Raw genomic sequence first — 17,011 nt, 5'->3', positions numbered from 1 at the left:
AGTAAATGTGCTGGAAGGAATTGGATTTCTCAGATCATTTTGAGATTTGGCCAATCATTCATTTCATATGATTATGATTCATTTAATTAACCAGATATAGTAATCATTGTAAGCCCTAGAAAAACATTTTCTGCCTTCTTTGTTTCTTAATAGTTAATTGATCCAATTCCTTTGGGAGGGTGACATACATGAGACTCTTTTTGGGACTTATCTTTCTTTCCAAATTTTAAATATCACATATTATTGCCAAATATGCTATATTAAGAAATTCTGAAAAATAAATCTTTAAAGAAAATTCTATAATAAAATGATTGTGGATAAATTCATCATATTTAAGACAATAATTATCAAAACAATTCAGTAACATATTTTAGGGAAATTTTACATTAACTTTTGTAGTGATATATAAAAAGTAGAGTAGGAGTTTGAGAAGTGGAATTATTATTTTTATTATTACTTTTAAGGCGGAGTTTCACTCTTGTGGCCCAGGCTGGAGTGCAATAGCACAATCTCAGCTCACTGCACCTCTGCCTCCCAGGTTCAAGCTATTCTCTTGCCTCAGCCTCCCTAGTAGCTGGGACTACAGGCACATGCCACCATACCCGGCTAATTTTTGTATTTTTAGAAGAGACGGGGTTTCACCATGTTGGCCAGGCTAGTCTCAAACTCCTAAGCTCAGGTGATTCACCCGCCTCACCTCCCAAAGTGCTGGGATTATAGGCGTGAGCCATCACTCCTGGCCAATAAATACCTGCCCCTTACTCTTATTGGTTGTAATGTTTGGCCTGAGAAGTGGAATTATTAAAGTGCCACAAAGTCTTAGGCAAAGAGATAAAAAAACCTCAGGAAAGTGAATCCCTGCCAGTAACAAGTTAATTATTCTTTTTTGCTTTAAACTGCCAGTTATTAGATTCCAAATTTACGTAATAGCTTTAGGGAAAACCACATTTGTTTATACTTATGTATCTTCAGATGCAAAGGTTTGCCACCTGGTTTCAGCTTGAAGCGATTCCTTTGAGCTTTGAGCTTTTCTCCTCAGAGCAGCAACAATGTGGAATGTCGAAACTTAATTTTTTTTTGTGAACTGCCACGTGCCTCTGGAGCTGCCTAGGTTCCATGACTATGTACTTTGTGTTCTGCCAATTTTGATTCATTTTTATTCCTTATGAAATCTCTGCACCAGAAGATTTAGGAATAAAAAGACTTGCAACAATAACTTGTTACTGCACAAGAAGCAGAAACTGCTGCTGCCTTACTCTTTTTTTCTTCCCTAATTCAAGAAAGAAAAATGTTCTGAAATTGTATACTGTAAAGCCTCCAAAGAACTTTTGCCTGTATCAAGACCCAAATTCAAAAGCCACAAACTGGAAAATTAAAACTTTAAAATACCCTTGACTAGTGGTTGTCGTCTAAATTTAACTGCAGTACATGGTCAGGTTTTTAATTAGGAAAGTGTGAAGACAAATAGAATCCAAAGCAAATTTCTGATTTTGGAATATTCTTGTGACGCTGAGGATGAAAGTTTGCTAGAACGTGCCTTAGTTTTGTAAAACTTTTTCTAAGAGAAAAGAATTGGGGAGTGATACATTTCTATTCTTTTCAATATTGTATGTGTGTTTTTAATACCATAGGGTAGGCTCATCAGTTGCTTGCTGGAAAGCAGATTCTTCTTGCTGTGAATCTGATTCCCAAGACTCTCTTGATTCATTTAATGGTTTATGCTAGGTAAATATTTCTTGAAATTCTCCTTTTCTTTGAGTGTGGTCAGCAGCAGGCAAGCAACAACATAGTATTATAGTCTAAAAATTTCAGGCAGGTAGATGTGATCATATTCAGGAACCATATACTTTTGGCAAATAATTTATTTGGATGTTTTAGAATAAGGGATGTTCCATTAATATGATACAATAAAGAGGAAAGATAAGAAACTATTGTTCCTATTTCAGTGGATAGAACCTCAAAATCTTGGAAACGGTAAGAGATGCTCCTACCAACCTGCTATTCAATTCTGAGAAATGTCTTTCTTGGCACAGTCACACTTGGGAACACTCAAATGAATTCAACAGAATTGAATTTAAAGCACTTTAGTAAGTATAGTGGAGGACACAAAAGTTAAGACAATGTACTTACTGTATTCTCTCATAGTGTGCTTTGAATGACACTGACTTAAGAATTCAATAAAAGCACTTATATTTATTATTTTGGACTGCTTTTTCCTTCCTAATAAACTGCAAGTGCTTTGACAGGAAAGCAGGATCTTGCATATCTGTGTCACCAGCAGGTAGTACAGTGGCAGACTCATAGCAGACACTCGAGTGTTTGCAGAATAAATGCTAAATTTTATTTTGTAATAGGAAAATAACTGTTATCTTATGTTAATACATTTAAGTGTAGTTTCTTCTATTAACCAACCTTGCTAGGCCTGCTAGATTAAAATAATAATAAAGAAAAAGAATTCCAGCTCTCCCCTCATTTAACCAAGATATCCTATGTTTACTAGGGGGTAATATCTAAAAGCAATTATTAATATTTCTCTTTTACTGTGCTTTCATGACTATGAATGTCACCCTAATTGCCCAGAGCCATCTTTTGGAAGAAAAACTTAGGGTATGGAAATTAAGACTGTAACAAGATAAATGTAAAGAGAAAAATACAGGTAGGATGCAGCTTTGGATGCTCAAAGTTAGAAACATATCCTTTCAAGCCATGTTATTTTTCTGGAAAAGGATTTTCCAGATTCCTTTAGCTCTCATGTAACATACCAAGGGTTTAAATTCACTTTATAGTCAGATAGAAGGATTTGATGTAGGGAAAGTAAAGGGAAACTGAGACTCTTTCCAATGCCTGTGGATTATGGAACAAGTAACAGGCACAAGGAGAAAGAGCTATCAGAGCTAATCAGATATCTATGTCCAGATTTTACTTTCTATGTGCTTATCTCACTAAGGGCTGATAAGTAAGGGTCTCATGTTAGCACACAGTGCCCTGGGTGCTAAGCAAGGGCATCTGCTGATAGGCATGGACTTGGGGTACATTTGCCTGCACTCCTAATATTTAACTTGGGAAAGAGATAATTTCTTTAGCTTCCCCTAAACAACTAGGGCGTGGCAACATCAACTGGAAGGCTCAGGGAGAAATTAAAGGCCTGAGGCATTTCTGTTCTCCCACACTACCCAGAGTTACCATGGGGCATGAATGCTAAATTGAAGTGTAGAGGGCCAGCCATCAGGTCCTTTATGGCAGCGGAGGCTGAGGGTAAATGACCAGGCCAAGGCACTGAATGGAGAAAGTGTGCAGATTTAGAGGTCTTTAGGGCACAGGAGTTGAGAAGGGAGCCAATCAGCCAGGGAGCTTCACCTAGTTCTGACCAAGCCAAGATCACACCGCACATTTCACCAGTCATGAATTCCAGCAGCCATGAATGAGGGCAAGCGGAAAGCAGATGAATAATCCCCAGAGACTACATGGCTGAACTTGACAACTTGTAAGTGAGAACTTCTAAAGACTATGTAATCATATGTGGATGAAAACTTTACCATTTTTCTGCACATCCAAATTGTAATTAAATTCTGCAAACCTAATTATGAGATAGTAGTTGTTTGCCAAAGTCTGGGAATAGAATGGTCTGGTTTCAACCTGTGCATGATCAGGCAGTATTAGCACAGGGCAAGGTCTCTCTTAATGGCTATTTGGAGCAATGCACTTGCAATTCTTTAATCAAAAACTGTTACTGACAGGAGAGCCTCATCCTGCTAAAGTCCTCTGAAATTTGTCACTCCAGATCAATTATAAACAAACTTGAGGACATTTATATTGATGGTTATATTGATGGATATAATGACTGCTTTCAATTCATTTTTGATATCCATAATAATGACTTTTAATCAAAGATGTAAACTCCTAATTAGAAATTCTTGTTCCATTATTTCCTATGCAGCAAGAGAAATAACAATTTACTGTATATTAAAGGTAATTTACACATATAATCTTTTACAATCTCCCAATCACTCTAAGGATAGAAATTATTATCCCAATGTTTGCAACAAACTGACTTTCCAAGATTTCAGGTAAATTGCTAAATATTACAACTAGTAAGAGTAAGGAGCAGGTATTTATTGGCCAGGAGTGGTGGCTCACGCCTGTAATCCCAGCACTTTGGGAGGCCGAGGTGGGCAGATCACTTGAGGTCAGGAGTTCAAGACCAGCCTGGCCAATGTGATGAAACCTCGTCTCTAATAAAAATATAAAAATTATCCAGGTGTGGTGGTGACTGCCTGCAATCCCAGCTACTAGGGAAGATGAGGCAGGAGAATCGCTTGAACCTGGGAGGCGGAGGTTGCAGTGAGCCAAGATTGCACCACTGCACTCCAGCCTGGGAGACAAGAGCAAGACTCCATCTCAAAAAAAAAAAAAAAAAAAAAGGGGGGCAGATATTGATTAAATAAATCCTAATCATAAGTCGAGAACTTTCCATAAGAGATTTGAATTAATCTTCAAGACAACCCTATTGAGTGAATATTCATATGTCTATTTTATAGAGAAGAAAAATTAAGTGATTTGCTTTAAGAATGCATAGCAAGATTAGAACCCAGGTCTGATTTGATTTAAAAGCTGCTGTTCTTTCCACTTTCTATTTTGCCTTATAATTGTGTCTGTGTGAAGATCAATTTTACCACCGTTTAATGTATAATGCATTAGAAAACCTCATATATTATTGGAAGGATGAAACAGCAAATTAAAACAACAAATTGCAACACAGTCTAAACTTACTGAGTTCTTATTATTCTATGTTTAATTCTCCTATCTTGTAGGAATGAAATGAGCTAATATATTAAAAGTGAAAAAATAGGCCTGACACATAGTACACGTTTAAATCATTTCACTTTTCTCTTCCTCTATAAACCTAGAATATAGAGAGATAAATGGACAGACAGGTATGCACACATAAACACATACTCCTCTGTATAACTCTATATCATATATACCTTTATATAGCATATAATACATATAATTTAAAAACCATGAAATAGTATTATAAAACTATAAAGGCTAAAAATAAAATATTTGAACTACTTGCATTTTCATTTTTTAATGTAATGCAAAATACTTTGTATATAAGTGAAAAATAATTTAAAATGAAATTCTTACAAGGAATACTTAATGACCACTTAAATAAAAAGAAATATCACAGTTTGATCAAGCCTAAAACCATTCAATTAAATTATTAAAATTACAAAGCTTTATTTTAGTGTTAGTTGACTATATATTATTATTGTTGATGTCAAATAAATGGTATTGGCTATAGTCAGGAAAAAGAGCTTAATGTTATTTGAAAATCAAAATGTTTGTTCTCACTCATAAGTGGGAGTCGAACAATGAGAACACATGGACACAGGGAGGGGAACATCACTCACTGGGGCCTGTCAGGGGGTCGGGGCCAAGGGGAGGGAGAGCATTAGGACAAACACCTAATGCTCGTGGGGCTTAAAACCTAGATAACGGGTTGATGGGTGCAGCAAACCACCAAGGCACATGCATAACTATGTAACAAACCTTCATGTTCTGCACATGTATCCCATAACTTAAAGTAAGATAAAAAAAATCAAAATGTTTTAAAACATACCAAATTATGAGTTTGAAAAAACCTATAATTGGAAAAAATATACTCTGATAAATGCACACAGCAAAAACACTCTGAAATGCTGGACAATGGGATGTCTGGATGGCCCTCTTGCGCCCTGGGACTTCAGCCAGTCCATATGGTCATCTAATAGGAAGCCTGAAGACTGTGGGTGATCTTGCAGACCATATGTGCTGCAATACCTAGGAACAACTGGGGCTTGGCTAATGACGTGGCAAAAACCTAAATTTAGATTTAACTTGTTTTTATCGAGCAGAACCCAAACCTCATTGGTATTTTTGCACATTGCTTGCTTTGTTTATCAACAACTCTGAAATGAGGCTGCAAAAATATAGCCCTTTCCACTATAGACATGCTTCAAATGACCTATTTTGGAATGAAATGCCTTTCATTCTACAGAAATATTTTAAAAGCCAAAAGAAATAATGTTGCAATTCTCCTTGTGCTGAGAACTATTAACACTGGAGCCCACCAGTGGGTTGGCATTATAATTGCATCTGCAAATGATCCAGGGTACCTGTCTAAACCAAGATTGTCCTCTAATCTTAGAGCTGACATTAAAGAAAAGAAAACAAAAACCATGAATGTGTAGTTGCTAGGATTCTAGAAGTCCCTGGGGAGTGCTTAAACTCAGGAATGGGCAAGAAGAAGGTCAAAATAGATGGAAAATAAAGATCTGATGAGATGATCATCAAAATCATGAGATATAGCATTCTCCCTAAATCTTCACTCTGTTGTCTATCCTTAGATGAGCATCCTGTTTTGTGAGAGTCAATTTCATTTGAATACTTCACCTTCTTTATGTCATTTTAGCACCACTTACAAACACAGCAAAATTTGTCACCAGGAAATAGAGTAAGGGAGACAGAGACAAGTAAGATGGAATTTAGGGGGTGTGATATTCTGAGCTGTGTTCTCTGTTTAAACTCACCAATTAATTTTTTGCTTAACCTCCAATTTTATATTGATTAATACACATCAACGAAGTACCAATAATATTAAAAAGCTTACTTTCAACTGAAGATTAATGCAAGATACATCATATAAAATGGAGGAAAATTCCTTTACACAAAAGATAAGCAAGGAAATACTTTAAGATGACGGATGCACTTATTTTGAAGAAATTCTACACCTCCAACAAGGGAGATGGGTGTTTTCCATCAACAGAACTACGTTTCTAGCTCAGTGTCTTTGTGAACAATTTGCACTGGATTAAGAGGCATTAATTCTGATCCTCCTTCTTAGGTTTCACATGTCAAAGACTACTTCTGATGTTTAGAAGCAAATTGAAATTCCAATTAAGCTTATGTAAATGTCAACATCTATTTAATTTATTCTTACAGGTTAGAAATCAAACGGGTGTGGAACTCTCTTTTAGTTGGTATTGTGTTGATTTAAATTTCTGTTTGTTCCAGATTATGATTTAAAAACTGGCAAATATGCCAAGGAGATGCCACATTTAATTCAGCACTGTGTTATCAGATTGTTAGGAAGCAATTTTTCTTTTCTTGAACAGAAGTGAGATCACTTGAGTAATATTAACTTTAATATTCAAAATTGGCTTGGGTTACCCTCAACATCACACTTGATGCAAGATTACAAAATGGGAGAACTAATGCTTAGGTGTTTAGAGGGTTCTGAACATGTCAAGCACTAAATTCTCTGTTAATTTATCAGCAGGCTATTTGATTACCACCAAGTAACAAATTTTTTTCTATATTTGTGGAAACTAATATAAAGAATGATAGTGAGACCACAAATTGCTTCTCCATGTAGCAATGGTATCATAAAGATGAGAAATATATTTCTGTTACTGGTTTTAAACCTTGAAGGCTGAATTTCACACTGAACAGAAACTCCTATAGAGTTTAGATGAGCAACTATAGTTAAGAGGACAAAATAATACTTTCATTCAATATGGAGACAACAAAAAAGAACAATGAGCAAGTAGAACCACGAAATCATGGTCATTGAGCTACATATAAAAATGAAATTAATATTCCAGATGCTAGGAATTTCTTTAACAAAAGTCCTGTGGGTATTCTCCCTGAAAATGTTGTGGAAGGATCCCAGTAGGAATAGATTTACTGATCCATTAGCAAATATTTATTTTAGGTATCGACCAAAGACAATTCAAGGGACAAAAACCACATCAGTTATGTAAACAGAGAGAATTTTATATAAAGAATGATTAATTAGGTATCCAGTTATTAACTAGATACCTAGTTAATGTCACAATTATTGTAATGAGCATCAAGGACAAAGTGGCACTCGAGAGAGCCTGACTTACAGAAAGCTATGATGATATTTAGTAAAACAGGATAATCCCAGAGGCAAGATAGATGGGAACCAAATGAGGGTTTTGTTTAATCTATACAATCCAAAGAAATCAAGGTGGAGGTTTAAGGGGCTGAGGCAGTATCCAATAAACTACTACAGTTCCCTTGATCAGTTTATATACTTAGGCTAGTTTTCAGACCCAGAAGCCACAACTGAAGGAGAGGCTGAGTTCCTAGGAGGAAGAACTCTACTCTGCAACACCATGACAATTACATGTAGAGTAATTATCCCTGCTTTCCTCTCCCAAAAGGACCTTCCACCATTTACTCAGGTTATCATACATTGATTAAAAGACAGTGTTAACAGCTTTGAGAGCCATTCAACACTATATTTGAGTTGACATTTATTCCTGGAAACCCACCAAAATTCTGTCATCTTGTTCCTTCTCTTAGAGTAGAAGGTGCATGGGCAACAGGTGATGAATGGAGTTTTGGCTCAGGTCCATACAGCTCACAGTGGGCTATCTATATCCACCCACCCACTCAGGGATCATTTTCCTGGTTTGTCAATGTATTTTACAGTGGACATATTTTGTAGTTACAGAAACTCACACTGGTTCTTCGACCTGTGGAGTAAGAACTATCACAGGAGCCAGGTAGAAACTTTTTTTTTTTTTTTTTTTTTTTTTTTTGAGACAGAGTTCCACTCTTGTCACTCGGGCTGGAGTGCAATGGCACGATCTCAGCTCACTGCGACTTCTGCTTCCTGGCTTCAAACAATTCTCCTGTCTCAGCCTCCTGAGTAGCTGGGATTACAGGCACCCACCACCATGCCAAGCTAATTTTTGTATTTTTAGCAGAGACAGGGTTTCACCATGTTGGGGGCTAGTCTTGATCTCCTGACCTCAGGTGATCTTTCCGCCTCAGCCTCCCAAAGTGCTGCCCCGTCCCCACCCCCCAAATCAAGACAGTAAATCAAAAACAACATTGCATCCTGAGGAGACATCGGGGATTAGTGCCTCCCATAAGGATCTTAATATACAAGGAAGGGATTTGCCATCATATCTTCACTAATTCACCACCTGTCCCCTGTGTAAATGACATGGATATTAGAGGGTAGCAGTGGAATACTACAAACTTAGCCAAACAAATAGTATCATTTATACCTGCTGTGCTAGATATGATAGCTTTGCTAGAACAGATTAATACAAATTAGATATACCAAATACAAATTTGCTAGAACAGATTAATACAAATTCAGGATCATACTACATCTCTCACTTCTCACAGCTAAGAAGGTAGCATAATGCCCTAGAAGCTTCCTTGGATTCTCGAGTTCTGGAGGGGGCATATTACTCACACAGGAGTAGTGCTTAGACCCATTTACTGAGTGACATAGAGGGCTAGCTTTGAGGAAGGCTCAGAAGAGAAAAGGGATCTAGGAGTTAATGGTTGTAGTCTAGATGTTCCTGTCTCATAGACCTTGTGACCTAGCAGATCTCATCCATTAGAGGTAACCATGATGGGAAAATATGCCACAATGGAGTTCATGGCAAGCCCAGATATTAGAATCACAAGATAGAACTCAAGAGTTTTGGAGCAAACCATGTCATCTGCAGCAGAAAATTTAAAACTATTCAAAAATCAGCTCCCAGCATGCTGTTGCATCCTGATAGAAACAGAATCCCTGGCCATGGAAAAAGTAACGATGCGTCCTTAACTGTTCATTATGAGCTAGATTCTATGGGATTGCATGGGCCTTGTAGCAATCTTCTATAGCACAGAAGTATTGTATCTACTATTGGGCACAAACAAGGCAAGAGGCACAGAGTGTGAAGATCTTTGCATTATATATTAACAAACACCCGAGACACATTATCTCCAAAAGTGTGTAATGAGTCAGCTGGTTGTCATACAATCTCTGTTACAGCTACCCCAGTGTTGGCCCCATGGGAGCATAGAGTACTGTGGTGCAGGGATAAAGGCTATCCAATTGTACTACTCTGTATAAATGATAGTGTGTCCTCCAAAATTCATGTTGAAACTTAATTCTCAATGCAAAAATATTAAGAGGTATGGCCTTTGGAAGGTGCTAAAGTCACCTCCATCCTGAATGGAACTTACTATCATGAATGGGATTAGCATCCTTATAAAAGGGCTCAATGTTAAAGGGAGTATTTTCTTGCCCTTCTGCTGTCTGCCATGTGAGGACACAGCAACAAGGTGCCATCTTGCAAGCAGTGAGCAGCGTTAACCAGGCGCTGAATTTGCTGGTATTTTGACCTTGGACTTCTCAGCCTCCAGAACTGTAAGAAATAAATTTTGGTTTTTTATAAATTATCCAGTCTAAGGTATTTTGTTATAGCAGAAAAAATAGACTAAGACAAACTCTCATACACTTAAGCTGACAACAATTGCCGCTGCTGTTAAGTGTTCAGTTTGCCAAGCAACACTGACCATCCCAAGCTCCTGATATGGCACCACCCTTTGAGAACACCAGCCAGCAACTTAGTAGAAAGTTTATATTATTGAACCCCTTCTATTCTCCTACAGACAGCAATTCATCTTGACTAAAATTAATGAATATATCAGCAATCTGTTTGGCTTTCCTTCCTTTAGGACTCAAACAACACTACTATTCAAGCTTACAGAGTGTTCAGTTCAAAAATATAGGAAACTGCCTAACATTGCATAAAACCACAGGACCTATAGGACCACTACAGGACCATGGGATCCACTGTTTCTATCACATACCGCTGGCCTGATAGATTGATGGCCTCTAGAGGTGCTGGTAGGTGATTGGTAAAGAAGCCAACAACAAAAACTCCAAAACCTGTATGGTTAACTAATTTGGGGAAACTCAACATTCTCTTTCTCTTTTATTTATAGAGTACAGAGGTTCCCAGATTTGGCTGCACATTAAAGTCATGTAGAAAAGCTTAAAAAATCTGGATGTTCATGCTATACATCATACCAATGAAGTCAGAACTTCTGGGGGTCACACCAAGGCATCAGAATTTTTAAAAATTAAAAAAAAATCCCCAGGTGATTTTAATGTGTAGCAAACACTGATAACTGCTGCATGAGAGATTCTTGAGGCATATTTGTGATTAAGGAGCCTGAGGCATAGTGCAGTAAAATATCTATTTTCTTTGTTTAACCCAGTTTGCAAAAGAAAGTTGTTCATTCTTTGTGTATCATTTATAATATCTCAAGTAATCCTCGTATCGCATTGATATATTCTGAGAATACTTCTTCAAATAATTTAAACATAACCTGCACCTTCCAAGTATGTATATCTGAAGGGTTAAACATTGCATCTCATTGTTTTATTCCATTTGCATTTCCTTGTTTATTAGTGAGGTGAACATCTGTTCAAATGCTTCTTTAAAGGTCAGAAAGCTTTCAGTGTTGCTGCTTGTGGTTATGGATAATTCAAACAAGGGATTAGGGGAAGAAGGTTCAGAACATAGAGGAGAGAGAAGCTGGTGATCTGGGGAAATCAGTCATTTGGACTCAAAGCCCTGGGTTTTTCACTGATGCCAGTGTGGCAGCGTGCTTTGCCCATGAAAATTTAGAAAGGCAGTGACGTTAAAGAGCTTGGTCTCACACTCATCTGTGTAGCCAGAAATATTAGCACAGTGCATGTCAGGTTCTCCAAATACATTGGTGAATGAACTTGTGAATGCAGTTTACTGCCATGGCATTCCTGGACCTCAGTAGGGGTTCGTGGACACTGCATTAGCTTTCCAGGGCTGCCATAACACAGTACCACTGCCTGGGTGGCTTAAACAACAGAAATTCATTTTCTTACCATTTTGGAGTCCAGAAGCTCAAGATCAAGGTGTTGCTAGATTGTTTTTTTCTGAGACTTTTCCTCTTGGCTTATAGATGGCCATCTTCTTCCTGTGTCTTCCCATGTTCTTTTCTCTGAGTGTATCTGTGTCCTCATTTCCTCTACTTATAAGAATAACAGTCATTTTGAATGGGCCCACCCCAGTGACCTCCTTTTAGTTTAACTACCTCTTTAAATACTCTTTAAAGATCCCAAATATAGTCACCTGCTGAGATGCTGGGGGTTAGGGCTTCCACATTCTACTTAGGAATTTTGTATGAAACACAATTCAGCCTGCGATAGACACTCTGCAGGCAATCAAATTTCCAAGTGGTCTAAAGAGGTGGCTTTGGAGTTGTATACAAATTACCTTGAGTCATGTATCTAGCCTGAACTTTTGTGGATCTAGAAAATTTTTTTCTTCCTCCCTATCAGTCGTGTGTGTGTGTGTGTGTGTGTGTGTGTGTGTGTGTATGTGTGTGTGTGTCCCACAGAAAGAGAAACTGTTAGAAAGGGGTCCTCTAAATAAGTTAGATTATTGGAATATTCTAACAGGACCCTGGTCTGCACAGGCATTAATAAGGGTGAGAGACTGGTCATATTTCTCCTCTCCTGTCTAATTCCCATGGAGAATTACATCTTTGCCTGATAGTTTAGAACCTCTGAAAAGATTCTGGGAGATGCCTGGCAAATGTAGCATTGATGATTCTCTAGCCTCAAGACTGACTACAGATATAGTTCATTCTTAATATTGCTTCCTTTATGCCATTGTAAAGAGGTAGAATTTAAGGCAAGAAGGGCTTTAAAATACTGTGATAGATTTCTTACAAAGTAGAGATTATCTTTAAGACTCCACTTATATCTAGAACTATTCTTTGCTCACTGAAGAATTCCAGCAGTGTTTTCTCCCATCTTGGGGTTTCTAATCTTTTCCATTTCCGTTGTATTACTGGGTTATTTTTACCTCAGTTTAAATGATGTAATTAAAAACAAAATACAAGAGAAGTCTGACAGATTAATATGTGGAACCACTCTTTTTCTTATTGAGTTTTCTGTCCATTGGGAAGACATCGAATTGTTAATGTTTTCTTCTCATTTAGATTAAGAGATTTAGGACCTGTCGATATTTTCAGGTATTTTGCATCTTTCTTTGCAATTCTCAATCACTTGAAGAAAATACTTATATTTTCATTTTCATTAAAGAGGAACAGATGAGGCAGCAAATCAATCCAGACCCCTCAACCCCATCATGCGGGGCTAAATTTCATACTACAATAAAGAGATAACAATTGCAATACTTCATTAAATTTGATATAGCATAATTACTGAATTTATTTACAAGCAACTTAAAACTGTCATACTTTTGAAAATTTAGTTGTCTATATATTTCATGAATTTTTATATGACAAAAGAAACAAAAATATCTATAAGCTAAAGATTGCATAAAACATCACACTTAGGGAAATTGATTGGAGAAGAAATTTATGTGTGATCTTGCTTTTCTCGCTAAATCTAATGCTTATAAGTGCAATTAACATGTCTCTATAGTAAGGACAATTTCACTTCTGTAGTAGTATTTTTCTAATAATAAATGTAGGTACTATGAAGACATATAATATCCCAGGTATATCATTTATCTATACATTTATCTATTTACACTAGTTTAGTGAATTCTCCTCTACCTCAGCTACCTTAGCTATTTTAATGTGTGATTAGAAGCTACATTGCATATTTTGGGGGGGTTAGGGTGGGCTCTTTAGAAAAGTTTTACTTCTGGATCAACTTCTTAAGTGAGTGTGCTTGATGAAATAATTCAAGATATAAAATGGGTGTAATAATTGCATATTGAAATTGTGGTAACAAGTAATTGTATTAATATATTAATAAAATATATAGGCACAACACACTAAGGGCTTGGCAATTGATGTAACCAAGGTTGTAGATTGTAACCAAGATTGTTTCAAGGACTCTTGCATGATAGCTGGAATAAGGAAGTAGAACATAACTGGTATAATGAGGAGCTTTGACTTATTGAGGTATGAAAAAGAAATAGTTTGATCATCCCAGTAACTATACTATCTGTGTGCTGCAGAATTCCTGTTTTACTGTGGAGGATGGTTCTCTTAACAATAACCCCAATCGATCCTATGATTTTCAGTCACTTTAGATTTTGTTAATACTGAAGACTCAGTTACATTTATTCAGACTAGTGGTTAGTCATAATCTTTGTGCTGGCTCATTGTTGATAGCCCTACAGTAGCACATTTGACACCCGAAGAAGATAGTTTTATTTGTTTGTTTGCTTTATCAGCTCTCTCTCCCATACAGCAAAACTATGTTCAGTAATAATCATAAAATAAAATAAATAATATTAATGGCCAGAAAATAAGTAAGATTTTCTATTTAACTTCATATATATAATCATGCCAGTAAAATTTTTAACTACAAAAAACTATAAAAGTACAAAAAGGAAAAAACTAATGGTTTGATACTGTTCAATTACACTAATAAATCTGTTGAAAAAGGAGAAAAAACTTGTACCTAAATATTGGGTTGTCACAGCAAAGAATAATAAAATTACAGTTTCTGTTTCAAGACAGTTTTATAAATTTGTCAATGATTTTGTGACAATTGCTGTCTTTTTTGTGCACAAACGTGTTCAATAGACAGTATATATAGATTAAATCCATCTTTACTTATACTTCATTAATTAACACTGATTAATTTTAATTTTTAAAAAGTTTAATTTTCATTAAGCAACAGATATTCCAATTATTAGGAAAAGTTTTAAACATAAGGGTACATCTGACAGAGATTTGTAAAAATTTCATTCATAAAAAATTCTTGAAATTTCAACATGTATTTCCCCCCAGGATTAATTGTATTAGCTTTCAAATGTCTTTGCAATGGAAAAAAAATTAGACACAGATAAAATCCTCCAAACGGTCACACAGCATGGCAGAATTGAATTAACTCAAGTTGTATCTCTTTGTCTTTATGATCCTTGTGCTTTTAAATGTTTTAACTCTGAAATGCGTTGTCCTTCATGGGTTGGACTTACAAACTACACCCAAAGTGAGCTTGAATTATGCTGAATTATTTGCATCCTTTTGCAAACTTACTCTATAAAGGAACATATGTGACAGTCTTGTGTGTTGGAACACTTACTGTATAACTGGAAGTTTCTCCAAATTAACTCTGATGTACATGTTATTTTTATTTAAGGATAAATAATAAAATATTCTAATTTGAATATTACTCATATATTATTCAACTCACCTGTAATTGAAACAAATGTAAAATTAGAGCAAAAAAATTTGCTTTGTTGTATTTTGTTTTCAGGAAAGACCATTGATCACTGATATTATTGAAGATGCTGAATATCTATCTTGCCTGCACCCAGGACAGCCCTCTTCCATGTGTTCTACTCTTGGCCCTACTGTTAGCAAACAATATTTTATGGGTCTTTCCTATTTCTGATTGCTTATAAGTGGTGGCACTAACTGCCTTTGTCCTAGACTGTCTTTCCACAAATGTTTGTACTAAAAACAGTTTTGAAAGATAGAGATAGGGTCTTCCTCCAGATTAAAGGGCACATGTGCTTACTGTCCAGTGTATTAAATATAGTCTCTTCCTCCACAGCAAAGGACAAGCATAATGTCAATTTAAAAAAAAATTTGAAGTTCCCTAACTTTGGGGTTCCCTTCTGTAGCATAACCCACTGCATGGACAAGCATCACCCAGTCTTCTTCACATGACCCTGTGGAAATTAGGGCTCAGGAAACTGAAATAGATGCTGACGTTTTGGCTACTGCTATTGCAAGAGTAATAAAGTTCTTTATTTCTGACCCAGGAGTCTCATGTCTTTTACCAGCATCCATGAAACTGTACCAGGCTAACTTGTTACCTTGCAAATAGGGTAAAATCTCACTTCGCATATAACATGATTCTATTATAAATATTTTGAAGACCAATTAACCTGTTAAAAGTGCAAAGGAGCCCGGGCGCAGTGGCTCACGCTTGTAATCCCAGCATTTTGGGAGGCTGAGGCCAGCCTGGGTGACAGAGCGAGACCTCGTCTCAAAAAAAAAAAAAAGTGCAAAGTAATGTAGATGACCTTTAAAAAATGAATAAGAGGCTTTCTTGATTTCTTAGATGGATTATATATAAAATGCTTTGGTCTTTAAATGTTACCTGCATGATGATTGGGTCATCTGTGTGTTGACACAGGACACAAACCAGAGACATTCAAGAGTCATGCAAGAAACAAAGAGTGAGCAAGTGTTAGATATGTTCCACAGAAGGTAGTGGTTTCCCGGAAGGGATGCAGCTGTGGTTTAATGTGAATGGTTAAACAGGAAATGCCATAAGGGAGCTGAGTGAGAGGTAAAGGACAAAAGTCAAAAACAAATGATGCCAAAAGAAGGTTAAGTAGCTGAAAGCCGGCTTAGAGGAGGCAGTACTAGTGCAACCTGATGACCTTTGTCAGGTCTCCAGTCTTTTAACCCTGCTAAAAATACACATGGGCCACTCCACGTCTTAACCTGCCATCTCAGATCTGAAATCTGCGGGCATAGTATGTATCTGACTTGCTTTCTATTTCCTTTCTTTACATATTTCTTTTTTTCATTTTGGATCACTCCCTTTCAAAATTGATTTTTCCAAAAGAGGAAAATCAATTAAAATCAGTTCATTGCACTTTCCCACCTTTGGAGGTTGTTGTGGAAGGGTTTCATTTGTTTGCTTTCCTTTATTTTAATTTACTGTTCATGATCTCCATTACAACTCATTTAGAGACTCCTTTTCCCTGGTTACTAATCCCTTTAGAACTGATGGCTATTTCACAAGTACTAATATCATCATTATTATGCACTGGCATGTTCTTAGGGAGACAGAGTAGGAAACAGAAAATATACGCATCTTTACCCTGGAGGAAACTCTAAATGGACCATGATAGGGGCTAAAGAGACCATATTAATGTCACAGACTGTAGGGAATATATTATCTGCAGACTTTTATAGTCACATAGATAGTATATTACATTAAAGTTTAAAAATTGTATTTTAGAGTAGAATTCTACTATAACTATTAAAGATGTAAAAATTTACATGAGACCAGTTGAAAATGATTCCTTATTCCCTGGTTTTTAGAATTAACTTAAAGCTGTAAGGGAAAGCTCTAGATTGAGAGACTAAGACTATCTGGGCATGCAATTCCATGTTTATTGAGCACCTACTAGGTTCCAGCTTGGGAGTC

This window comes from Symphalangus syndactylus, chromosome 2 (assembly GCF_028878055.3).
Source record: "Symphalangus syndactylus isolate Jambi chromosome 2, NHGRI_mSymSyn1-v2.1_pri, whole genome shotgun sequence".
In the NCBI taxonomy this organism is placed as follows: domain Eukaryota; kingdom Metazoa; phylum Chordata; class Mammalia; order Primates; family Hylobatidae; genus Symphalangus; species Symphalangus syndactylus.
This window is presented reverse-complemented; position numbering follows the sequence as displayed.